Source organism: Anabrus simplex, chromosome 1 (genome assembly GCF_040414725.1).
Source record: "Anabrus simplex isolate iqAnaSimp1 chromosome 1, ASM4041472v1, whole genome shotgun sequence".
NCBI classification, from domain to species: Eukaryota; Metazoa; Arthropoda; class Insecta; order Orthoptera; family Tettigoniidae; genus Anabrus; species Anabrus simplex.
The window spans coordinates 1739044598-1739071543 of NC_090265.1; the positions used below are offsets into that span (position 1 = coordinate 1739044598).

The 26946-nt window shown below is 42.5% G+C and overlaps 1 protein-coding gene across 1 annotated transcript in view; it reads left to right on the top strand.

The window, feature by feature from the left end:
* The window catches only part of gus (gustavus), a 268422-nt gene that overhangs the window by 211301 nt on the left and 30175 nt on the right, over positions 1–26946 (top strand). The gene's annotated exons all lie outside the window — the stretch shown is intronic.

Here is a 26946-nt window from a genome sequence, read left to right on the forward strand (position 1 = left end):
AGTGAGGTAGTTTGCCATTGCTTTCCTCACTGGGTCAGGAAGTACTATTGTAGCACGACTGACCCTGTGAGCAGCACCTTTCATAACACTTAGATGCACTAGTTGTGCTCTGAATGTCATTACTCAGCACTGCCCATACCCCAGCAGCTTCCATATTGTCACAGCCATGGATGTTGACTGGGACTTCGGTGGAAGCCACACTTTACTCTGGCCTGTGCCAAGAGATGGATGCAAAAGTACTGCATCCATCAAGAAATGACAGCAGGCAGTGCTGAGTTGTACTTCCTCTTAAAACAATAATGACTGCCACCACGACTACATAAATGTTGAATGCTGAGAGCTGCCTACGTCCGAAACGCAGAAGACATTTTGGTGGCTTATCTGACGAGCTGCTCTTGACTGTTGAGTCAATTAATTTGCCCCCCCTCCCTGTTGTAATCAGTGGTGTCCTCGTATCTATCGCGCTTCACTTACCAGGTACAATCAGCTTATTACAGGAGGGCAGCGCGCCATTATAGCTGTGGTATTAATACTGAACAGCCAGCCCCAAAAGTACGTCTTTGTTTCATAATCTGTAGAACATCAGTTAATATAGGGCTGTGCATAATGATCGGGATTTTGATGCATTTTGCAGTTATCCTGCAGTTTTCACTCATATTTCTGGTGAATCGACAGTTATGTAACCAATATGCATAATGCTGAAAAGATAAATAAGTTAGTTCTCCTATGGTAAAACAGTACTCCGGTTCAAAAGTGACCGAATCCAATCCAGGTGGCTGAAATTCTGGAAAATTAGATAACTACGTAGATAACACAGTTTATGTACTTATTGCACATCTTATAGCCTATACTACATCGCTGCCAAGAGTACAAAACAAAATATATATCTAAATTTAACATGAACTGCGCTTAACACCTCTGTGGTGTACCTAGTGGTTAGCGTGATTAGCTGCCACTCCCGAAGGCCCGGGTTCTGCCATGAAATTTAAAAAGTGGTATGAAGGCTGGAATGGGGTCCACTCAGCCTCGGGAGGTCAATTGAGTAGAGGGGGTTTCGATTCCCACCTCAGCCATCCTCGAAGTGGTTTTCCATGGTTTCCGTAGGATGGTAACCTAACTTAAGACCGCGACCGCTTCCTTCCCTCTTCCTTGTCCATTTCTCCCAATCTTAGGTTCAGCAAAGCCGATGAGGCCGCCTGGGTGAGGTACTGGTCCTCCTCACCAGTTCTATCCCCCGACGCAAAGTCTCACACTCCAGGACCTTGAGGAGGTAGAGGTGGGATCCCTCGCTGAGTACGAGGGAAAAACCAACCCTGGAGAGTAAACATGAAAAAATGAAAAAAGAAAGACCACGCTTAACAGCAGTGGGGAAGAGAGCTCTTTCTACACCAGTGGAGCATCTGCACTGCCAAAAGGTTTTATTCCTAAAGGTAATATTCTTTTGTTTGTCCAACTCATTGGCTGAATGGTCATTGTTGAAGCCTTCGGTTCAGAAGGTCCCGGGTTCGATTTCCGGCCGGATCGGGGACTGGGTGTTTGTGTTTGTCCCAACACTTTCCTCTTCATATTAAAATAACACAGTACCCTACCAACCACCACAGGAACGCGCAGTAGTTAATACATCCCTCCGTATAGGGTGTGCGTCAGGAAGGGCATCCACCGGGCGAGTTGGCCGTGCGCGTAGAGGCGTGCGGCTGTGAGCTTGCATCCGGGAGATAGTAGGTTCGAATCCCACTATCGGCAGCCCTGAAAATGGTTTTCCGTGGTTTCCCATTTTCACACCAGGCGAATGCTGGGGCTGTACCTTAATTAAGGCCACGGCCGCTTCCTTCCAACTCCTAGGCCTTTCCTATCCCATCGTCGCCATAAGACCTATCTGTGTCGGTGCGACGTAAAGCCCCTAGCAAAAAAAAAAAAAAAAGGAAGGGCATCCGGCCGTAACGCGGGGCTAAATCCATATGTGGAACACGGTTCACACCCGCGAGTCCACAAATGTGGGAAAAGCTGTAGTAGAAGAAAATATATTTTGTTTCAAAGTAAATTACGGCTCACGTACCCACGGCTGTTTTTCATAGACATATATGACAAAGAATAACTCTTAAAATGATTGCTTTTCATCAAGATGACTTTCATGGACAAAACAAAATACTTTATTGAAAAGTGATTCATTTTAATTTAGTAAAATATGGCAACTTGTTGAACATAATACCTTGAATTTATTGAATTAGTAGATCGTTGTTATTACAGTGTAAGTATACAAGGACGGACTGAGTGGCTCAGATGGTAGAGCTCTAGCTGGCCTTCTGAGCCCGACTCCGGTGGTATTTAAAGGTACTTAAATAGACCAGCCTTATGTCGGTAGATTTACTAGTACGTAAAAGAACTCTTGCGGAACAAAATGTCGGCACCTTGCTCTCTCTCCGAAAACCATAGGAAAAGTCATTAGTAGGACGTAAAACCAATAACATTATAATTGCAGAATACAGTTTGGCTAGGACAGGGAGGTTTATTAGCTCCCTTTGTCTATCACTGGTATAGTGTCGGCGTCCGAATCCCAAGATCGACGGCCCAAACCCCGAAAGACGTACCGGTCGGATTTTTGAAGAGCGGAAGAAAGTCCATTCGGCACTCCATGACGTACGAGGTCGGCATGTAAAAGATCCCTGGTGGTGCGGTGTTTACCCGACAAAATTAATTAAAACTCTGTCATCTGTTGAGTGAAATGGATCGTCGAAATGGACGCGCTCGGCTGCCTAAATAGCGTTAAATCAAAATGCCGGTACATGGTAGCTGAGTCCATACATTATTATTATTATTATTATTATTATTATTATTATTATTATTATTATTATTATTATTATTATTATTATTATTATTATTATTTGTAGTAAGTGATAATGAATCACGGCACAGTAAAGTGAATGCAGTTAGCTCGCAGTTGCTATCAACCGGATGAAATTATCTTTACATCGGTCTGTTTTCAGACCAACTTTGCTTTACGGGAGCGAAAGCTGAGTGGGCTCAGGATATCTTATTCATTAGTTAGAAGTAAAAGACATAAAGTAGCGTGAATGATTGCTGGTACAAACAGGTGGGAAAATGGCAGGAGGGTACTCCGAATGAGGAGATAAAGGCTAAGTTAGGAATGAACTCGATGGATGAAGCTGTACGCATAAACCGGCTTCGGTGGTAGGGCCATGTGAGGCGAATGGAGGAGGATAGGTTACCTAGGAGAATAGTTGACTCTGTTATGGAGTGTACGAGAAGTAGAGGGAGACCAAGACGACGATGGTTAGATTCAGTTTCTAACGATTTAAAGATTTATAATAATAATTATTATTATTATTACTATCATCACCATCATCGTCAGGAAATTCATAGATCCATTGTGGTTTGGTCGCATTTGCGTTGAAATAGTTAGGCATGCTTACACAAAATATTCTTCTCGTCTGAATCATTAGCAGAGCAACAATATTCGAGGTGTCAAAGGTTTTGCGGTTTTTTTTTTTTTTTTTTTTTTTTTTTTTTACGACTCTTTTCGACTTCAATTTTATCGTCGTGTACGCAACTAGATAAGACCGTTTGCAATGGACATAGGATCACGTTGGTTAAGACATATGCGTGGTTTAGATGAGAAGTCAATTGTGACCGATGCCAATTGAGGGAAAAGTCGCAGTGTATGGTTTGTATAGTGTGTTTTTAAGACTGAGAGAAGAAGTTCTTATAATTCGCAGTCTTTAATATTGGTAAGAGCCTGAATGCTGGATGGTACTTCAACTAGTGACGGGAAATGCCAGCAGGTGTGCGTTGGTCATCCCTTGGAGAAGGAATCCCGGCGGCTTGCTTTCACTTTTAAAATTCACGGTCACACTGTGAGAGAGCCTGCACGTCACAGCTCGTGCATGAGGTAATGATGGCTCAAGTCTCCTCGCCTCAAGGTCGACCGTGACGTCACAGAGCAGCCCAGCCAAGCCTCCGGCCTCTCCGAACCGGGTTCGATGCCATGCTGCGTACCAGTTGTTCTCCAGTACGTACAGCATACATGCCAAGTGGACACTGTTAATCTCGTGTACCTCTAAGAATCCTCGTGAAATTTTAGTTTATTCTTCTTTGTTGTTCAGTTGAGTGGATTCATTCATGAATTAGCCGAGACTGGCTCTGCTGCTACTTACTTGTGCCAGTCATCTTGATCAGATCGTGTTTTCTTTCTACCTCGAAATCTTTGATTTTCATGGCCCTGTCTTTCGCCGATAACTTTAATCTTCAAAGGTTCGGGACTTCTTAATTCACCTGTGAATAGAGTGGATGATTTTCTCATAATTCCCCTTCATAGGGACCAGGAAATAATTTCGGGGGGTAATAATAGTGGATGTAAGTATAGACTTTCTCACATATGGACGGGATAATTTATTACTCGTACGTTTTGACACTGTAACTGTAAAGCGTGGAGGAATTAACACATTTACAATGCATTTAACATACGTAACGCAGAATCATAGTCTCATTGATTAAAATATCACTCTTATAGCACCAAAGGGAGAGGGTGGTTAGCCAACCGACTTAAGTCTACGTTCGCCTACGCTATACTTCCGTTCAAGTCCCTCATTTCACATGTGAATGCAATGCTGTCTGTATAGTTTTAATCATAGCTATCTTAGCCAATACATGATCGTATTCTTTTATGGGTAAGGATCTCCCTTATGAACTCGGAACGCGTCTCCGATGTTGGTATTTTGCGTACACTTTCGAAACTTTGATGTTATTTGATGCGAAGCGATATTTCCACTGTACCTATTGACGATTGGTGGTCTCGTTCGGGTGTTTTTGAATCAGTTGAGCATAGAGCTTCATGAACATGCTGTCTGCTGGCTGTCACTCACTCATGTGTACGAGAATATTCACATTATTCAGGAAGTTTTGTTTCCGAGATTTCATAGGAATTCTGCCGCTGGTCCACTATATTTCGATTCAGATATTTCCATGTCTGCCTGTTGTTTAATATTAGCGTGTTTTCTCTTACTATGTCTCTCTCTCTCTCTTTTTTTCCACAGCCGGTTCTCCATATCACTGTCCTCTCCCTAACTAGGAAGTCCTCGGCCGATCGCACGATGTATGTGAAGCTATTGTGACTGTTTTTGTAGCAACCGTTTAATCGCGAACCTAGATGGAGGTAGGGGAGTTGAATAAACGCCTCCTCTGCCTCCCACCTCTGTCTACCTCCAACACAGGCAAATAGATGAGTTTCGGGAGCGAAAGAAGAGAAGCCACGAGCCATTATTTTGGCTTATTGACAGCTGCCACTCGGCGGAAGTGTTGTGTTGCTGGAGATCTTCCTTGTTAGCGTTTTGCGGTTTCCTACATCACATTACGCAGACAGAGGGCTCTGTTCTGTCAAGCCATCTTTCCTAGCTATACTGTAGCATAGCCATGGGTGACTCATAGGAGAATTTTTGTGTGTAAGATATTATTGGAAAAAGCATTTGATATCGTCTTACCTGCAAATCCCTCCTCGAAAGGTTTGGATACGCTGCGCACAAATTCAAGGTATTACAGTGTCCAAAGAAATTTTGTGTTTATTTATGTCAGGTAGTGATGGAGAAACTTTGTTATGTATTTACAGATAAAGGAATAGTTCAGGATAAACTAACTTTTACTGTGTTAATGTGCATGTAAATTAATGTACACTGTTGCCTGGTCATATGGCGAACTCATGACAAATACTGTATTCTCAAGATGGCGTAGTCACTCCAAGATTGTATAGCAATGGTATTTTCCAGTAGATATGTGGACTTTTCTTCTGAAGACGCGGAGCACAGGTCTCAGCGAAACGTAAAGAGGTTTACCTTGTTTTCTTGACGCGTCATAGCCCGAAAGCCCATATCATGTCTACAAGTACGGGCCGTGAAAGTATCGATGTTCACAGTATTTTCCAGTGTTTCATCGCTGACATTTATAATAATTCTATCGGTATACAGATTAATTATGTGTTATAAGCAATATGGTTCTGATTTTCTATAAAGCACAGGTTTACTCTTTGTTAAATTTAAAGAAAATGTCCGTGATACTCTGTGATGAAAAAATGGCTTTCACTGGTGACTACTGGCGAGAAAACAATAGACGAAAAAAATTTCACTGTTAGGATAGAAGTTCTGTTCAACAGAAGGGGAGCACAGACCAAAACCCGTTCCTAGTAACAAACTATGCGAGATATTTTTTGATAACCTCTTTCTCAAGTTGCCTGCTGGTTCTGTGTAATTTTACATCTGACGTAGGAATTCTGTTGCATGGATGCTTGCTTTCCTTCTGTGTGAACACTAAAGCTTGTACTATCCTCGGTTCCTTGCTTTTCACTAAAGCTAATCATTTTTGGCCCTCTGAGAGGAACAAAAACTCGGCATACCGACGTTTTGTAGCCCGCCTGCTGTACAGCTGCTTCCCGCCGTCCCCTTCGTTGGGTCTGCAAGGAGTGTCCATTTCGTGTTCCACACCAGAACGCATTCAGAAATCTCCACTTTTGTTATTTTGAACATACATAACGTCTGTCCAGTATTACCGATCGTATTTCAAAAATTAATTTCGTTTGATAAAGATATTTAGACACAGATATATTTGCTAGTGGTAAACATCGCATATTTTTCGACGGCACAAGGATAGGGAAGGGCTAGCTAGGATTGGGAAGGTAGCGGCCATGGCCTTAATTGAGGTACAGCCCAAGCATTTGCTTGGCGTGAAAATGGGACATGACGGATAACAATCTCCAGAGTTGCCGACGGTGGGTTTCGAACCCACAATTTTCCGAATGCAAGCTCACAGCTACACGACCCTAACCGCACGGTCAACTCGCTCGGTTGTTTCATTCTCCTTACTAAAGCGAATGCTGCGACATTTCCTTTCATAGGTCATGGCCGCTTCCCTCTCACCCTTCGCCACATCTCAAAACAATTCACATCTTGTGGCCTGAGATAGAGTCACCCTCTACGAGGCCCGCCGTACCCCATCAAGGTACAGATTGAAAACTTTTAGCTGTATTAGTAGTAGTGAAAGGCTCGGAGTGGGAAGGAAGTGGCCGTGCCCTTAATTAAAGTACAGCCCCAGCATTTGCCTGGTGTGAAAATGGGAAATCACGGAAAACCATCTTCAGGGCTGCCGACAGTGGGGCTCGAACAGGCTATCACTCGAATACTGGATACAGGCCGTATTTAAGCGACAGCAGCTATCGAGCTCGGTTAGTCTATATCAGCGCCGAGCATTGCTAACATGGAAATATCGTTCATTCGTGTTAAATGGAGATCAGCCATTCCGGGTAAAGCGGGAATTCTACGGAAAAAAATATTTGTTTTTAAATATGTTCTATTTTCATGCAGTGAGTAGATAAAACTTCTAATTTAAGCATTCTGCTTAGATATTTTGAAAAATAATATATTTGATATGTTTTATTGCTAAAGGAAGTAGCTTGTTTTAGTTGGTAGTATATGGCCAGTTTTAGTTACTTAAGTTGGCAGAACTTATTTACATGAAGTTCAACTGTTAGCTCCACTATCAGGAAGTTTACTGCTGATTTTATGTTTTGAGACTCTACACACTGAATTTCAGAGACCAAGGTGAAATCATTTTTGGAAAATGATGACATCAGCTGGTAAACATCTGAAAAAATAGACTGCATTGCAGTAAGAGATGAAGTCACGGGAAAGGAGGAGAAAAGACAAACGCTACCTTGTAATGAATGTTGCAGAAGCTTACCGGCGATTCTTGGAGATACATCCTGAAGTAAGGATATCTCTTTCAAAATTCTTTGAAACGCGTCCCAAACATGTGAGACCAGTAAAAGAAACTCCCCACAATGTATGTGTCTGTATTAAGCATGATAATTTCAGATTTTTAGCTCATGCTATTTCTCGTTTCTGTCTTGATTATCAAGGCAATATTTTAACACCTAGAACACTGCTACAGAAAATGTGCTGCAATATTTGTGAAGAGCGGGAGTGTCTGAATTTATAATTTCGGAAGCAAAAGTCTGCTTGTAGGAGCAGTATTGTTTAAGAAAAGTCTTTAAAGTCTTATTCATGTTATAATTACAAATTGGATAATGACTACACATTACCTTTTCTTCAGTCCATGGTTTCTTCCATGCAATAAATAAAATGATTTGCTCTGATTTCTATTTAGAGGCCTAATAATGTATTACTGCATAACTGTGTTAATTACCGGTATACAATGTAATCTTATTAATATATCATGTATCATGTCAGATATAACATCCGTGGCAAATTCCATGTAACATCTGTGACATGAATAAAGCAGTTACAAAATCAATCTTTTTTCAATTTTTAAAATTAATATATCAGAATTAGGATCTGTAAAGCTTGCAGATCAACACAATGTATGTAAAATGAATGTTCTAAGGCAGTAACCTGAATTTTTAATTTTAGTTCACAGCCTGTAAGGTGTGTTCACAAATTCTGTAACATCCGTGACCGAACATTTTTTTTTTTCAGTTTCCGGAATAGTAATACATTTACTCAACATAGTTTCTTCTGTAAGGAGTTCATGAGCATTTATTGTGTTTCGTGTTTTAAAAAGTAGCAAAATACATTTACATTTTGATGGTAAGGGCTTTAAATTAGTAAAAAATGTAACATCCGTGACAACTGGAATGGCTGAGATGGATTTTGTCATGATTGTCTTAAGGTGTGAACCTGCGTGGTCATCTGTCCAGATCGACAAGGAAAATTGTGAAGATGATTATTAAAAAAAGTGAGGAAAAAAACTTATAGGAACGATCGCTTGTAGAATAAGACAGTAGGGAGTTATTAGATGCCCTAATATCACAGAGTCGGAAGAAAACTAATCGCGAAGGCCTACAATATCGAAAGCTCATAACAATGACCAACAATGAAATGAAAATCCACAGCCATTCCGGGTCAGGAATGGAATGAATGAAGCCCCCCTCCAGCCGTGAGGATAGGAATTGTGCCGGCTGCTGAAGCCTGATTAATGAATGACAGATGAAATGAAATGATATGTGTGAGTGTTGCTGGAATGAAATATGGATCGTTCATAGGAGGGAAACGAACTTCAACAACCCTTGGAAGCTTGTTTTGATGGTGGTGTGGTTGGGGTTGGGGGGCCTCGGCTTCACAGAATTTGCACCTGATCAGAAGAAACTTGTGACTGTGAAGCTTTGGGGTTAGTAAGCCTGGACGTTGGCGTGATCCAAATGTTAACATGTTACGGAAGATGGTGGTGTAGAAACCATTGTGCAAGAAAAGCTTTCAATTGGTGTGGTGCATGCCACCCAACATTCCTTGAAATACGTAAATCTTCTACATTTCAAATATTAGCGTAGCCCGGCTGCTTGGATGAAAGGTCAGCGTAGCGACCTTCGCCTCGGGTTCGATTCCTGGTCCGGTTAAGGATTTCAGCTGCTTCTATTTTATTCCTCTGGCTTACTTAGTGCCGACTACTGGGAAAAGCCCTAGTAGAATAAGATGAAGAAGATTCCAAATACTGATGCCGCCTGCGTCGGTCCTTTGCTTAGGGAGCTTGTGGGTTGAAGGCCACGCTTTCTCTCTAGGCACATTTTTAAAAGATAAAATGGAAGACCTTCCTATGTTTGCGCAACCATTTACAGTAAGTCAAGCTCGGTTTCGCTGCCGGGAAAGCTGGATGTTGCCGCGTGATTACGAAACGGAACGTTGAAGTTGGTATTAAAATCACTCTAGATACATCACTTCCAAAGACGTCTACTTGCCATACATTACAGTTGTCTGAGTTAATCTGAGATTGGATTTATCAACCTTCCGTAATTCTTCCCCTCGCACATGGCCGTGAGAGCACACACACACAGTCAGCGTTATGGATTTATAATGGAACTCTGTCGTGTGTTCACCACTTGATATGCAGTTATTAGTTCGCCCAACGAAAAATAGACCTGTGGGATCAAACCCGGCAGAGGTCGAATTTTTGAGGGATGGAAAAAGTTTATTCGACACTCCACATCGTGCAATGTTGGTAGTATGTAAAAGTTCTCTGGTCACACCTTTAGTGTTTATCCGACAAAATTAATTCAGTCATAAAGTAAGTAAACTCATGTCCTCATCCCGAGGTGGAGTAGCTCTTTTCAGGCACACACCCAGTAGAGGCGAAGTGCATGTAGGCCTACCATTCTAACCACATACAGTCCTCCTGCCATTTCTCAATTTCTGGCAGTATCGGGAATCGAACCCAGACCTCGAAGGACGGCAGCGCTACAGCGCTTCAGCCATTCATCTGGTTTATTTGCCATCTGTTAAAGTAAATCGATGGACAGACGGCTTAAATGGCGTCAAGTTAAAAATACCTGCACGCGGTAACAGGCCATACGATTATTATTACCCCGCCTAGTGGCAATGATCGTTAAGGCGTTGAAGTCTAAACGGTGTGAGACCGTGGTTAGCCAGTTCGAGTCCCGTTGGTCGAAAATAAATTTCACCATCAGAATGTTGGCCGGCAGGGTAGGGGAGGTGGTAATATACAATTTCTAAACACTAGATTGCGTGCCAGAAGCCTGGGTTAAATTGGAAACCTCTCCGCAGTGCTCATATGCATTGAGGGCATATGACGCTGTTGATGGTGATGTGTCCGTCGGAAGGAGACGTTGAGCCTTGAGCAGACCCCTCGGTGTTGTCCGTCAGGAGTTGGGTATGTGCCGGCACCGGGTTTCATCCACTCCCTTCTTACTATTCAAATATCACGTCTTTCATTTCATATCATTAACTCCTCTGGTAAGGTTGACGTCAGGAAGGACATCCGGTCATTAAAACCCGCCACCACAGATTCATCTCACCTCACCTCATACCCGACCCCATAGAGAAATGGGACAAGGGTTGGACAAACGTATTCTTTTCTTTTTTTTCTACCACGTTTCCCACACCTGTTGGGTCGCGGGTGCGACCTGTATCGCACATGTGGGTTTGGCCCTGTTTCACGACCGGGTGCCCTTCCCGACGCAACCCTATATGGAGGGATATAATCACTATTGCGTGTTTCTTTGGTGGTTGGTAATGTGACATGTTGTCTGAATATGAAGACGAAAGTGTTGGTGAAACACAAACATCCAGTTCCCGAGCCAGAAGAATTAATCAGAGGCGATGAAAATCCCCGACCTGGCCGGGAATCGAACCCGGGTCCGTCGGAACCGAAGGCCTTAACGCTGACATTTCAGCCAATGAACCGGACAAGGGTTGGACAAACAATTATTATTATTTGACCTAGAGAAGTAGAGGGTTCGAACCTCACTGTCGACAGCCGTGAAGATGGTTTTCTGTGGTTTACCATTTTCACACCACCTGGGGCTGTACCTTTATTAAGGCCACGACCGCTTCCTTTTCACTCCCGGTTCTTTCCTATCCTTCGTCGCCATAAAACCTGTCTGTGTCGGTGCGACGTAAAGCAGCTTGTAAAAGTAAGAAAGTATAGGGATTTTAAAATTATTTTTAGAAACAACCATGTCTTGTATACAAATATTCCATTGATGAAAAAATACCTTACTATAGTCAGGCCAGCCTCCTTTTCACATTTGAAGCGCTCAGAGAAATCAAAAATAATAAATGTATATATATATATATATATATATATAATTTAACCTTGGCAGTGGTAGAAAGTATGAGGAGTAAATAACGGGCTTAGGGTTGTGTCCCGGTTGCCATCCATGGCTTGTGGCAACAGTGTGGACATGTCTGCGCCGCGGCTGCTGGGATTATGGTATGCATTGTCCATTGTCCCTGCTATAATACCACCCTCTATTATGTTAATTGCATGAGATTAAGCAAATCTGGTTGGTTGGCTTGCTCGCGTATACAATGGTTTTCCATCAACAGCGGCATCGTCATGTAAATGTGAAAAACAAAAACATATTTATTAAATATTATCAGGATGTAGGGGAGAGGGTGAATTTGTTAGGTATCGATATGTCGAAACTTTATTACAATGAACACGCGGGTATAATGACGAAGCTTTCGCTCGTTAATTATGTTTTTCTGAGGCACAGTCGTTATAAATGATTGATTGGTCGCGGACACAATGCACTGCTGTAACGATATCTTCAGTCATCATACTAGGTGTGTCTCTTCGTTATGTTGCTTGTGGTAAGCCGCAGACTTGTGTAATGATGAAACTGTAGTTTTCAAAGATGTCTTTTAGAATGTACAGTACATTGATTCCACATAAAACACTAATTCACTACTCATCACATTGGCACTTGAAACGTTTTGTAGAGTCGCTCAGTATAACTTGCGCTTTGCTATCCCAAGATAGCGGATTCAAACCCGGCAGAAGATCGGATAAGTCTATTCGACAATCCATGTTGTGCAAATTCGGCATTTAAAAGATTCTGGGGGACACATTTGGTGTTTACTCGGCAACATAATTAAAACCTACCCTTAGATCGCCCAACAGAGATCTGGTTTACTCTGCCATCTATAACGGGCAGTCAAATAAAAACCGTTAATACAATTATCCCACTGGGGGACGAGACGATCAATTCCAGTTTTGTAGAAAGAGGCAGGTCGCTGACGGATCCACAACCGCACCCCACTCTGGCACTTCCTCGTCCGAATGAAACCCACGTCCACGAATGTCTTTCTTCAGGTCGCCAGAAATGTGAACATCACAAGGTGAGATCCGGGCTGTACGGAGGATGTTGAAATGTTTCCCAACCAATAGCGCTGCGTCACCAGGAAACGAACCACACTTCTCTGCTCTTTCTTTGCTTGCCTCCATCTGTACAGCTGGACGAACAGACTGCCAGTCCGCGCACCAACGGAAGCCCAGCAACTGCGTGCACCTCTGAGTTGTTACTATGCAGTTCTCCCAAATACAGTAGAGACAATACGCGACACTTCCGGATTTAGCCTTTATAAAATGGGAGACAATTCGCACGTGGCGCTCCTAGTGGCGTGACCTTGAAATACGCGCTAAATTCAAATATCAATGGAAAAGCATATACGGAAATGGATAAATAAATTACGTCTAAAAAGAAAGCGTTATTAAGACATTAACTCCAAAGTTGGTAAAGCAATTCTGGATAAACGAATGAAGAATTATTTAACAGGTTATTATTATTTTAAAGACTGAAATTAATAATAATAATAATAATAATAATAATAATAATAATAATACACTGACTGACAGAGCAAATGCAACACCAAGAAGGAGTGGTCAGAACTTTATGCCAATTGCAGGGTAGACTGACGTCACTGAGGTATGCTCATGATGTGAAATGCGCCGCTGTGCTGAGCACGTAGCGAACGATAAATGGGACACGGCGTTGGCGAATGGCCCACTTCGTACCGTGATTTCTCAGCCGACAGTCATTGTAGAACGTGTTGTCGTGTGCCACAGGACACGTGTATAGCTAAGAATGCCAGGCCGCCGTCAACGGAGGCATTTCCAGCAGACAGACGACGTTACGAGGGGTATGGTGATCGGGCTGAGAAGGGCAGGTTGGTCGCTTCGTCAAATCGCAGCCGATACCCATAGGGATGTGTCCACGGTGCAGCGCCTGTGGCGAAGATGGTCGGCGCAGGTACATGTGGCACGTGCGAGGGGTCCAGGCGCAGCCCGAGTGACGTCAGCACGCGAGGATTGGCGCATCCGCCGCCAAGCGGTGGCAGCCCCGCACGCCACGTCAACCGCCATTCTTCAGCATGTGCAAGACACCCTGGCTGTTCCGATATCGACCAGAACAATTTTCCGTCGATTGGTTGAAGGAGGCCTGCACTCCCGGCGTACGCTCAGAAGACTACCATTGACTCCACAGCATAGACGTGCACGCCTGGCATGGTGCCGGGCTAGAGCGACTTGGATGAGGGAATGGCGGAACGTCGTGTTCTCCGATGAGTCACGCTTCTGTTCTGTCAGTGATAGTCACCGCAGACGAGTGTGGCGTCGGCGTGGAGAAAGGTCAAATCCGGCAGTAACTGTGGAGCGCCCTACCGCTAGACAACGCGGCATCATGGTTTGGGGCGCTATTGCGTATGATTCCACGTCACCTCTAGTGCGTATTCAAGGCACGTTAAATGCCCACCGCTACGTGCAGCATGTGCTGCGGCCGGTGGCACTCCCGTACCTTCAGGGGCTGCCCGATGCTCTGTTTCAGCAGGATAATGCCCGCCCACACACTGCTCCACTGCTCGCATCTCCCAACAGGCTCTACGAGGTGTACAGATGCTTCCGTGGCCAGCGTACTCTCCGGATCTCTCACCAATCGAACACGTGTGGGATCTCATTGGACGCCGTTTGCAAACTCTGCCCCAGCCTCGTACGGACGACCAACTGTGGCAAATGGTTGACAGAGAATGGAGAACCATCCCTCAGGACACCATCCGCACTCTTATTGACTCTGTACCTCGACGTGTTTCTGCGTGCATCGCCGCTCGCGGTGGTCCTACATCCTACTGAGTCGATGCCGTGCTCATTGTGTAACCTGCATATCGGTTTGAAATAAACATCAATTATTCGTCCGTGCCGTCTCTGTTTTCTCCCCAACTTTCATCCCTTTCGAACCACTCCTCCTTGGTGTTGCATTTGCTCTGTCAGTCAGTGTAATAATGCTATTTGCTTTACGTCCCACTAACTACTTTTACGGTCTTCGGAGACGCCGAGGTGCCGGAATTTAGTCCCGCAGGAGTTCTTTTACGTGCCAGTAAATCTACCGACACGAGGCTGTCGTATTTGAGCACCTTCAAATACCACCGGACTGAGCCAGGATCGAACCTGCCAAGTTGGGGTTAGAAGGCCAGCGCCTTAACCGTCTGAGCCACTCAGTCCGGCAAGTCTGAAATTAGACATATAATCAAGATGTGAAATGGACTGCTGTGAAAGGGCTTGATCTTCATTTATGCATTACTTTTTTAGCTTTAGCATTCCAGCCTGAACTTTTATGACTAGATTTGTCTTTTTTCTCATTTAAAAACATTGTATCATCACATTAAGGCACTCGTCAATAAAAATATCGGCACATCTTTTACACACATTATTCAATGAATTAACATTTTAGAGACAATTTTCCTTTTAACTTGAAGCCTACTAACAGAAAGAAAATCTATAAGTTTAGCCTCAAAAACAATCAAAATTTCCCTATAAGCAATACTTGCCATTACATTAGGGTAAAGCAAACTTGCATAATCATTTTTTTTTTCAACAAAATATGTACATTTCTTACGTCACCCATATTTTCGTCATTGTTTGACAATGCATTACGGCATTCCAAATGGGGTAACGCGTAATTCAAGCAGCCACACACATATGCACATGCATTTTCCTCAATGAAATCAAAACCCACATATCGCACCTACAACAACACGTCGGTATTGAAGTTTAACTGCTGCACTATATAATAAAATAAGCTTATTATATTTTAATCCAGTTAAAATATGGGTTGCGCAGGTCAAACGTTTAGGAAGTACTATAAAAATCTCGTGCCAATTGAAGAATATATATGCAAACGCAATATTTACTTACATTTTCTTGTCACGTGAAAAACGGAAGAAATACCGCGAATCCTTCTGCACTTCATTGTTATTGCAGCCAAACACAGCATATATATTTCCACTCATGTTGAGAGGAGATATAAAGGAATAACACACGCTGCTATTTTCTTATGTCAGCTTATTGCAAACGCATAAATATCGCCAAAAACTTCACGAACAAATGCACGTGCTCTTGTCACAGAATCATTAACTCCAGGTCACTCCGCTAGACAGAGCTCTAATCGCTGTCCCTCGATATCTCGCCGAGTGTCGCGTATTGTCTCTACGGTATTTGGTTCTCCTACCACAGCGACGGCAGTATCGATACGTACCAGCAGTGTTGCCACCTTTCGCCCGGAGACGGCATTTCCGCATGTCACAAAAACAGGATTCCCATGTGATTGGAATTGGCGGAATTATTCTGCATACTGCACTTGAGATTTCACCTTACTAACACACTTCATTAAACAAGTACATACGAACCTTTGGGACCAATGAATAGTTTATATCCGCAATAGCGATTTCTTAAATTGTTTGTATTTTCGGCTCTTTGTTAGTGAAACTGTATATCCTTTGAGGTTGTAGGTTTCCAGGTGGTTCCTTCTGGATTTAACTTAGTTTACTGTCTTGAAGAAGTTGCCGACGACGGCGCCACTGTAAAGTATAGCAGCTGACGAAATCGATTGTCGGATCGATGAGAACGTGGGTGTGGGGAGTAGGGGTCTAACCCTCCTCCACCAAGCTCAACGCCAATCACTTGCTGAGTGAGGGGTTGGAAATACTGGGTGGAACTGCGACTGAAAGAGAAAGGGGAAAAATTCTAGTCAGCTAAAAGCTTGGAACATTTTTTTTAAACAAGTGCTATTGTCTATGAGTTTCTCATATTCTCGTCTCCCTATTTTAGGCCATCGGTTCAATATGTTACCCTTTATCACGGAGTGTTGCATCCTTCATGAGTCATGTTTTAAACCCCCTCCTGCAGGGAAACTTCATTTACAACTGAACTGGACCCAAGCATTTCGGTTGACTCACACGAGGGACTCTCTTTGAATTGCCATACGAAATTTGTGAGATGTTATCTGCGTTCTGCTGAAATAAACGAAAAAATATGGAGGATAACATTTCATTACTTAATTCAATTATTACAAATAGAGTTTGGCAGCAAATGCTTAAAGTCTGTTGGGCTCGAACTCAAATCCTGCATAATAATATACCTTTTTTTTTACGTCGCACCGACACAAATATGTCTTACGGCGACGATGGGATAGGAAATGCCTAGGAATTGAAAGGAAGCGGCCATGGCCTTAATTAAGACACAGCCCCGGCGTTTGCCTGGTGTGAAAATGGGAAACCACGGAAAACCATCTTCAGGGCTGCCGACAGTGGGGTTCGAACCCACTATCTCCCGATTACTGGATACTGCCCGCACTTAAGCGACTGCAACTATCAAGCTTGGTTAATAATAGACTGTAGCGATGACTATTTCACTAGTGTGTTTTGGGGAAGGGTAAACGAGGAAGCGAGAAGCGTGTACTGGTGTTACTAACCAGCCACTTTGCAGTTTGTTTACGACCTTTTATACTTAGTCTACAGTATATAGTATTGTGTGTTCTATTGTAAAATACACAGCCGAATACAAGTTACTTTTCCGGGATGCATTAATGTAGTGCAGTTCTTGCTTTTATATACCGTATTAGGAAACTTGGGGCTGCGGTGCACTGTGTTTTTAGGCTATAAGAAAACTGATACGATTTAAGTCTCCACATTCTAACATTATCATTGGTATCTATTTCGAATAGTTCCAAGAAAGCCTCTACACGGTAATTACTTAGTTCTGATCTTCTTATATTAAAAAAAATACATACTAAAGCTGTTAGATCGCCAGTAGATAGCAATACGAGGCTATACGCTTGAAGTAATCCCTCACACCAGGCATAAGGGTTTTCTGACCTGCATTGGGCTCGCTGAATACAAAACTAGTTTCTAGCGGTACTTATGGCTTGAAGGGTTGCAGTGTTCCCTTTGTAGAAGGTAAGGAACAGTTTGTCGTCTCTGGCTTGTCAAAAATGCAGTGAGTTCGCTGTGTGAATACTAGGTGTAAAGTGATAGGTCTGTCTCTAGCGTCTTTTAAAGTTTGTTCAAATTTCTCCTTTTCCTCAGAGAAAATGATGGATAAATGGAACCAACTTGAGCATATTTCGTCTCGCTAAGGTGCACACAAATCGTTCGATTTTGAACAATCCGAAGAAGATCCACATGGTTATACCACAGTATGATTAGTTTGCATCTTACTTCCTTCTATACTACACTTGAACTTGAAAGTCCAATTTGTACCGCTAGAGTGCAAATATTTCATAATATTAATAATAGTAACAATAATAAATATTAATTGATTAATTATAATTTATTATTAACCACTCAGATATAATATGATTGAATTTGAATTGTTCTTCGCACTGGGATTTCGCGATCACTATCACAATCCTTATACATGTTAAATACATGCGTTTTATAACGTTTACTTTATGTAAACAGGTATATGTTGCATAGGCTTGAATGTATTATTTTTGATGTCGGGAAAAGGTTCCTGTGTTAACGGTATGTTCGTTCTTATCACAATAGTTCTGAAGTATTCTATTTATTTGTGTTGCGATTGGACACAGTGTGGTGATTGCCCCGGTGATTTTTTTTTTCTAGTTGCTTTACGTCGCACCGACACAGATAGGTCTTATGGCGACGATGGGGCAGGAAAGAACTAGGAGTGGGAAGGAAGCGTCCGTGGCCTTAATTAAGGTACAGCCCCAGCATTTGCCTGGTGTGAAAATGGGAAACCACGGAAAACCATTTTCAGGGCTGCCGACAGTGGGGTTCGAACCTACTATCTCGCGAATACTGGATACTGGCCGAACTTAAGCGACTGCAGCTATCGAGCTCGGTTTTTTTTAAATCTGTTTTACATCGCACCGACACAGATAGGTCTTATGGCGACGATGGGATAGGAGTGGGAAAAAAGTGGCCGTGGCCTTACTTAAGGAACAGCCCCAGCATTTGCCTGGTATGAAAATGGAACCACGGAAAACAATGTTCAGGGTTGCCGACAGTGAGGGTTAAACCCACTATCTCCCGGATGCAAGCTAACGGCTGCGCGCCCCTAACCGCACAACTCGTCCGGTTTGCCCTGGTGAAAGTCCCAGAAATCCATATCTTTTAAGAAAATGTTTTTTTGTTTTAATCTACAGTTCAACGGGAAGCGTAAAAACTGTAAAATCAGATTCCACGGCGGTAGAGGTCTGATAGGACTTGTGGGGGTGGGGGGATGGCCACCTTGTTTGGGTGTAAATGTGTATTCGACACGACTGTCGCCAAGTCAGTTTACATGATTGGGACCACTACCTTTCAGATGAGGTAGCTCCATGATGGCAATCATGAAGTTCAATGATCTCCAGTCCAGATCCTCAAACCAGTCTCGTTGGAGAATCTGGAATAGAACGCGGAGTCTTTCAAATCGCAGGTTGCAACGGTATCGCTTGGGCTAGGGGATGGTGATTGAAACTACGAGTTTGTTAATCGACGGCATGCCTAATCTGCAGATAGTCTGTAGGGTTTTAGTGCCCATTTTTTATATGTGTGTGTGTTACAGATCTGCATGTTTCTTCCCTACTAGCCGATTGATGCATCTGCCAACTCTGTAGCCCGAGATTAATTGTGCGATGTGCACTTATCTTTCGTGCACCGCGTTGAGTAGCTCCGACGGCAGAGCGCTGGCCTTCTGAGCTCAACTTGGCAGGGTCGATCGTGGTTCAGTCCAGTGGTATTTGAAGGTGCTCAAATACGTCAGCCTCGTGTTAGTAGATTTACCGGCAAATTAAAGAACTCGTGACGGACAAAATGCTGGCACCTTTTTCGTGCGATCTTGACTTGTCATATCTTTGTTGTTCCAGTTGAACTTAACTTCACTGTTCGTCCATAAATAAGCTCGCTTCATGATAACATAGGTTAGCCAGAGTTGAATGGTTGTGTTCCAGGCGACAACTTTCAGCAGCTATACTAAGCGCTTCCTTTTCTTCAAACGCTCTAGTACTGCAGTAGTTGCGGGGCACTTAATCCCGTTCTGAGGTTCAATCACCACTACACAGTTTACTACAGGCAACACTATACATCATCTTGTCTAGTGCCACAATAAAAGCGGCGTTTTCTAAACAGTTTTGTTTTGGAGCAGTAGGCCTTTTCTGGACACTGTGAAATAAATTAACTTTACCGCACACTTCATTGCCTACTACTGTATATTACCGTACAAACTGCCTTTACAGCTCGGCCGGAAATATCTCAATTCATACCTAAAACCTCACTTTCGGCCCTTGAAACTTGTTCCCCTAGCCAACTATACATCATAACCTCCGTGTGGTTCAAAAGACACACAGTTATGATACATAATACCAAAAAGAACATACTATAACAGCATAAACGAAGAAATCCCAACAGTTCGAATATGTTATACATAACCTTATTTTTCAATACTAGCTGATGTACCCATGCTTCGCTACGGAATTATACGTTGTATACAGTATTCTAGTTTGTTTGGTTGCCTATTTCTTCCTCTTAAAACAATAAACACCATCACCACCACTCTTATCATAGTCAGTACAGTAACACTGAATAAGACATAAGTGATCTGAAATTGTATTCTCTATAACTTTTGTTATGTAGTACTTTTCCACAGGACCAATAACATAGGTATTTAAAATTTAAATTTTAGGTTCCTTCCCGTAAACTATTGTAGTACGGTACCGTATTCCTTGACTTTGTATGCCGATTTTCATTAAATTCGGTTTACCCAGCGTTAATATGGACTTAAGCAACTAGAATTCAAATTCATGAATATCTTCGTTATCATGGCCGGTAGGGTAAAAATATATATAAGACATAAGTGATCGGAAATGTAGTTATCTATAACATTCGTTATGCAGTGTTTATCTATAGGGCCATTAATAACATAAATATTTGATAATGAAATTTTAGGCCCTCCGCTAAACTACCATTTCACTCAACGTGAATCAAATTATTCATAGCCTAGATTGTAGTGGTTCATTCCCCAACTTTACTTACCGATTTTCATTAAATTCTCTTCAGCCATTTTCTCGTGATGCGTGTACATACATACTTACACACATACATACATACATACATACATACATACATACATACATACATACATACATACATACATACAGCCAGACAGATAGTAATGACGGAAATTTTTTTAAAAAAAGTGCATTTCCTTGTTACTGTCGACATGTCCGATACAGATATACCATTATTTTTAAATTCTGAACAATGTACGGACAAAACTCGTATTTTGATGTTTCCACTATATATATATTTGTGGTAATAAATAAAATTTTGCATGCAACTTATGCGACGTGAAAGTTTTTGCACTCGTGTATTTCAAGCACTCGGCTTAAATCTTTCCGCTCACGAAGAAAAGGTTCGCCGCACAAGTTATATAAGTAATGTATCATCAAACATTACACAAAGTACCCACCCCTACTTGAACTTTATGAAGACTTTTTTTTCATGGTCCTGGTAGACTGCGTCTGCCTTCACTCACATGTTATATTTGGCAGTGGAACAAGAGATAAGACTTGTGTAGTAGCCTTGTTCTTGTTAATTCCCACTGTATTGACTGTAGCACGTCAATGTGGTGTCTGTGGGAGTGGAGTGGCCTAACGTGAAAAATGCAAGCAACAGTTTCAATGCCAACCACTGGCAAGGCCAACTAGGCTGAGACAAAGGCTATCTCTGTGTCTTGCTAGTCTCAAATGTCTTAGCTCAGTGCTCCATTCTCGCAGTTTTTCAGGTATTGTTCTACTATTACTATAATCTCTCTAATTATCCTAATATACAGTACCTACAAATCATCTGATAGTACCTCATTTCAAATTCTCGAATATATACAGCAATACCCCTCAGAGGTCAAGAGTCGTAAATCTCACTTGAGAAGAAAAATCACTCCATTGCATTCATTACCGGTGCATAATTAAGACATGGAGTGTTGGTAAGGTACCTTCAGATTGGGCAAAAGCAGTAATTGCACCTATCTATAAGCAAAGGAACAGGAAGGATTGCAACAACTATCGAGGTATCTCATTGATTAGTATACCAGGCAAAGTATTTACTGGCATCTTGGAAGGGAGGGTGCGATCAGTCGTTGAGAGGAAGCTGGATGAAAACCAGTGTGGTTTCAGACCACAGAGATGCTGTCAGGATCAGATTTTCAGTATGCGCCAGGTAATTGAAAAATGCTACGAGAGGAATAGGCAGTTGTGTTTATGTTTCGTAGATCTAGAGAAAGCATATGACAGGGTACCGAAGGAAAAGATGTTCGCCATACTGGGGGACTATGGAGTTAAAGGCAAATTATTAAAATCAATCAAAGGCATTTATGTTAACAATTGGGCTTCAGTGAGAATTGATGGTAGAATAAGTTCTTGGTTCAGGGTACTTACAGGGGTTAGACAAGGCTGTAATCTTTCACCTTTGCTGTTCGTAGTTTACATGGATCATCTGCTGAAAGGTATAAAATGGCAGGGAGGGATTCAGTTAGGTGGAAATGTAGTAAGTAGTGTAGCCTATGCTGACGATTTGGTCTTAATGGCAGATTGTGCCGAAAGCCTACAGTCTAATATCTTGGAACTAGAAAATAGGTGCAATGAGTATGGTATGAAAATTAGCCTCTCAAAGACTAAATTGATGTCAGTAGGTAAGAAATTCAACAGAATTGAATGTCAGATCGGTGATACAAAGCTAGAACAGGTCGATAATTTCAAGTATTTAGGTTGTGTGTTCTCCCAGGATGGTAATATAGTAAGTAAGATTGAATCAAGGTGTCGTAAAGCTAATGCAGTGAGCTCGCAGCTGCGATCAACAGTATTCTGTAAGAAGGAAGTCAGCTCCCAGACGAAGCTATCTTTACATCGGTCTGTTTTCAGACCAACTTTGCTTTACGGGAGCGAAAGCTGGGTGGACTCAGGATACCTTATTCATAAGTTAGAAATAACAGACATGAAAGTAGCAAGAATGATTGCTGGGACAAACAGGTGGGAACAATGGCAGGAAGGTACTCGGAATGAGGAGATAAAGGGTAATTTAGGAATGAACTCGATGGATGAAGCTGTACGCATAAACCGGCTTCGGTGGTGGGGTCATATGAGGCGAATGGAGGATAGGTTACCTAGGAGAATAATGGACTCTGCTATGGAGGGTAAAAGAAGTAGAGGTAGACCAAGACGACGATGGTTAGACTCGGTTTCTAACGATTTAAAGATAAGAGGTATAGAACTAAATGAAGCCACAACACTAGTTGCAAATCGAGGATTGTGGCGGCGTTTAGTAAATTCACAGAGGCTTGCAGACTGAACGCTGAAAGGCATATCAGTCTATAATGATAATGTATGTATGTATGTATGTATGTTAGTTTTAGTTTATTATTTTACTTGCTTTATTCATTTGTAACATAATTCTCTACCACTGAACTATGTGGGAGCTGCTTCTTCGATATCAACCCATGGATTCATTTGCAGTCAGTCTTCCATTCTTAATAATAATGTTATTGGCTTTACGTTCCACGAACGACTTTTGAGGTTTTCGGAGACTCCGAGGTACCGGAATGTAGTCCCGCAGGAGTTCTTTTACGTGCCAGCAACGAGGCTGATGTATTTGAGCACCTTCAAATACCACCGGACTGAGCCAGGATCGAGCCTGTCAAGTTGAGGTCAGAAAGCCAGCGCCCCAACCATCTGAGCCACTCAGCCCGGCTGTCTTCCATTCTTTCTTGACCTTCCTTTTCAGTTCCGAGCAGTTCGCACATTCCATGTTCGACATGTTTTGGAGTGTGTATTCCAGACGTGGTCTTCTTCGCTGGTTTCGCTCTTCTGTGCAGCCCGCTACTGTTGTTGGCATTGTGTTATGTTGCAGTAGGTCGCCTACCATCCGGTCTCGTCTTATCTGAATCTGATGCCAGAGGCATCTCGATTCTCCTGTTTTAGCTAACACCACAGCATTCATTATGCTGTCCATCCAGTTAACTTCTGGCATTCACCGATAGCACCAGGTTTCCAAAGCTTCAAGTCTCCTCTTCTCTACTGCCCCCCGCCGTCCATTTCGTTCAGCCGTACAACTCAGTATACAGTACCGGTATGTGTTTTCATCAGTCTCTTCGTGAGTTCGAAACTAAGGCTGTTAGATATAAACAAGTTCTTTGAGTTAAAAGCGTGTTTTGGTGTATGTTATGCGGCTAATTGTTTCTCGTCTACTTCGACCGGCTCTTGTTATCGTACTGAAAGTGAACAAATTCAGCCACTTCCAAAAACATGATTCTCCAGTTGAACTGTCAAGGGCGCATTTCTCTCCCGTACACTACAGCCCTTCCTTTTCGTTCCTCTGATCTTCGTCCTGTAGTAAACAGTGAACATTTTCTCTGTCTCATTCAGTTTTTTCTCTACATCGTCACTATTGTTTGTGATGATTACAATAGCATTCGCAAACCTTAACATGTCAATGTGGGAGATACGGCTTCCTTTTTACAACCTTAAATGGATGTGAGTAAAGCTGGGAGGCATAACTGTGTACGTGTTGTTAATCACTGGATGAGTTGTTTCATAACAAAACCCCCTGGCATTCAGTAGAATGTATGGGATGACAATTCTTATTCTAAAAGTGAAGTCGCTAATTAACCTCTTATAACATGAAAGGAAGATGGTATCGGGTTAAGACATGGAATAGGACGACGAAATTGTTTGCCGTATTCTGGAGAACTCGATTGCAGTGTGTTCGATGAGTGGAAGGGATGAGTCACAATCCTGAAGTAGTAGTAGTTGGCAATGCAGGAGAGAGAGAGAAGTCACTTGGCGCTGAGGTGGTGGTTGTTGCTTCAGGGCACAGTTTACAGCGGTATGACTGCTCTTTATTCGGTGCTCGGTCAGTATGTATGTATGTATGTATGTATGTATGTATGTATGTATGTATGTATGTATGTATGTTCAGTCGTCAGCCCTAAGGCTGGTTGGATCCTCAACAGCTCTGCCATCAGCTGTCATAGATGGCCTAGGCATCACTGAAGAGGCGTATTAGGGAAATGAGGAGTGAGGTAGTTTCCCGTTGCTTTCCTCACCGAGCCAGCTGTTGCTATTACATATCAGTCTGCCAAGCCCACTGAAATGCATACACCAACCGACCCTATGAGCGATATTTTCACACCATTCATAACAGGGACTGGCTGCACAAGAAATGGTATTACTAGCATCGCTCATACCTCGGTCACTTTCATATTGTCAAAGCCAAGGATGAGACTGAGACAGATCTGTGAAAGTAAAAAAAAAAAAAATTCTAGCCCATACCATAAGACACAGTGCACTGTAAACACTACATCTTGCCAGCAAAGGCTCGGTCAGTATACTCCCGGAATTACTACGACCAATTTGATCTATAAGTATTTTGACCGGCTCTTTGGCTGATTGGTTGGCGTTGATGCCTTTGTTTCAGAGGGTCCTGGGTTCGATTCCGGATCACGTCAGGTTAATTCTTCGAAGTGTCGGACCTCTTCCATTTATCTTCTGATTAGTGTTAATAGAGGATCGCTGCCTCAGTTGTACTTCCTCTTAAAACAATAATCACTGCGACATTATTGTTGTATGTTTGAAACCCATTTGACGTATGCTTTCTGCGCCTGGTTAATTCCTTTAACTCGGGACTGGGAATTTGTCTTACAAGGAGAGGTCTCCATGTGATTTTCTGAAAGAAAAAAAAAGTGTTTAAATTTTGAGGATTTACCCTTCATTAAAACATTTTATCCCTGTTCGAGCGTTTCTGCCAGTGGGCCTTGTTTTCTTCAAAATTTAACGTTTAAAATCTATCCTCAGACTTTTGTAGTCTTATTCCCGCAGATATTTCCGACTTATCTCTGTGGCGTAGTCGCTAGCGCATTGGCATTGGGAATTGAAGCTTCCGAGTTTTTTAATGAAGTGCAAATCCTCAAAATGTGAACACTTTTCTAGAAAACCACATGGCGATCTCCCATTGTTAGTCTCAGCAAACTGCTCTTCATATGCGCTCAACATAACACACTACTAACTACCACAGAAACATGCAATAGTGAATGCATCCCTTCACATAGGATCGGCATCAAGAAAAGCGACCGATCGCAAAACAGCGAAGTTCACATGTGCGACACATTTCGCACCCGCGATCCCGCCAGGGTGTGGGACAAGCTAAAGAAGAACTGAGGGTATATTCAAGTTTTCAACTTAGACCCAATGTAATGTACACCCATTTTGATGTAAACCTCGATGCACAGGTTTCCTATAGACACACACTGTTACTTTTGTGTCTCGTTACTGTGGCCTGTTGGGAAGGACGGCAGATCAACGACTCGACAGGATGTCGACCTTGTTATAGCCTTGACAGTGAAGGGAGACAAGTAAAAGGCACTGGATATCTGAGTTTTTAAAAAAAGGAAGAAATAGTGTTATGAAAAAAAATCATTGTAACTCAGTTGTTGGAAGCTCTAAAAATTATATTTAGGAAAAAAATATCAGTTTAATAATTTCTGACATTTAAGACTTTTTTAAAATTCTGAGAGGGTCGTTGAGGGTCTTGCCCTGCAAGCTGACATTCGGGGGATGGTGGGTTCGAAGCCCACCCTCAATAGTCCTGAAGATTATTTCCGTTGCTCATACCATCTGAACACCGAAGCTATATTAAGCAAGGCGGTGACCGCTGCTTCTTTTCTGGTCCTCGCTCTTTAGCATCCCAGCGTCGCTGAAAAAATGTGTTAAGTGTAGAGTGAGATTAAACCACCAGGAGAAATAAACTTTTATAAAGCTCCGTAATTTTATTGATTTCATAACAAAATCGGAAACGCTCGCCGGGTTGGGTAGCTCAGACAATAAAGTAAAGCACTGGCCTTCTGAACTCTTAGTTCGATCCCAGCTATGTACAGTGGTACTTGAAGGTGTTCTAGTATGTCAGCCTTGTGTCGGTAGATTTACCAGTTCGTAAAAGACAAATTCTAGCACATCGGTATCTCCGAAACCCGTCAGAGTAGTTCATGGGACGTAAAACCAGTAAGATGATTATTATTGGTTGTAGTAGTAGAAGTAGTAGTGCCGAGTGAGTTGACCTGCCGTTAGGGTCGCGCAGCTGTGAGCTTGCATTCGGGCATTCGGCAGACCTGAAGATGGTTTTACGTGGTTTTCCATTTTCACATCAGGCAAATGCTGTGGATGTACCTTAGTTAAGGCCACGGCCGCTTCTTTCCCACTCCTAGCCCTTTCCTACCCCATCCATTCCATCATCGCCATAAGATGTGTCGGTGCGACGTAAAGCAAATCGTAAAAAAGAAAGTAGTAGTAGTGGCCATGATAGTTAAGGAGCCAAGTCT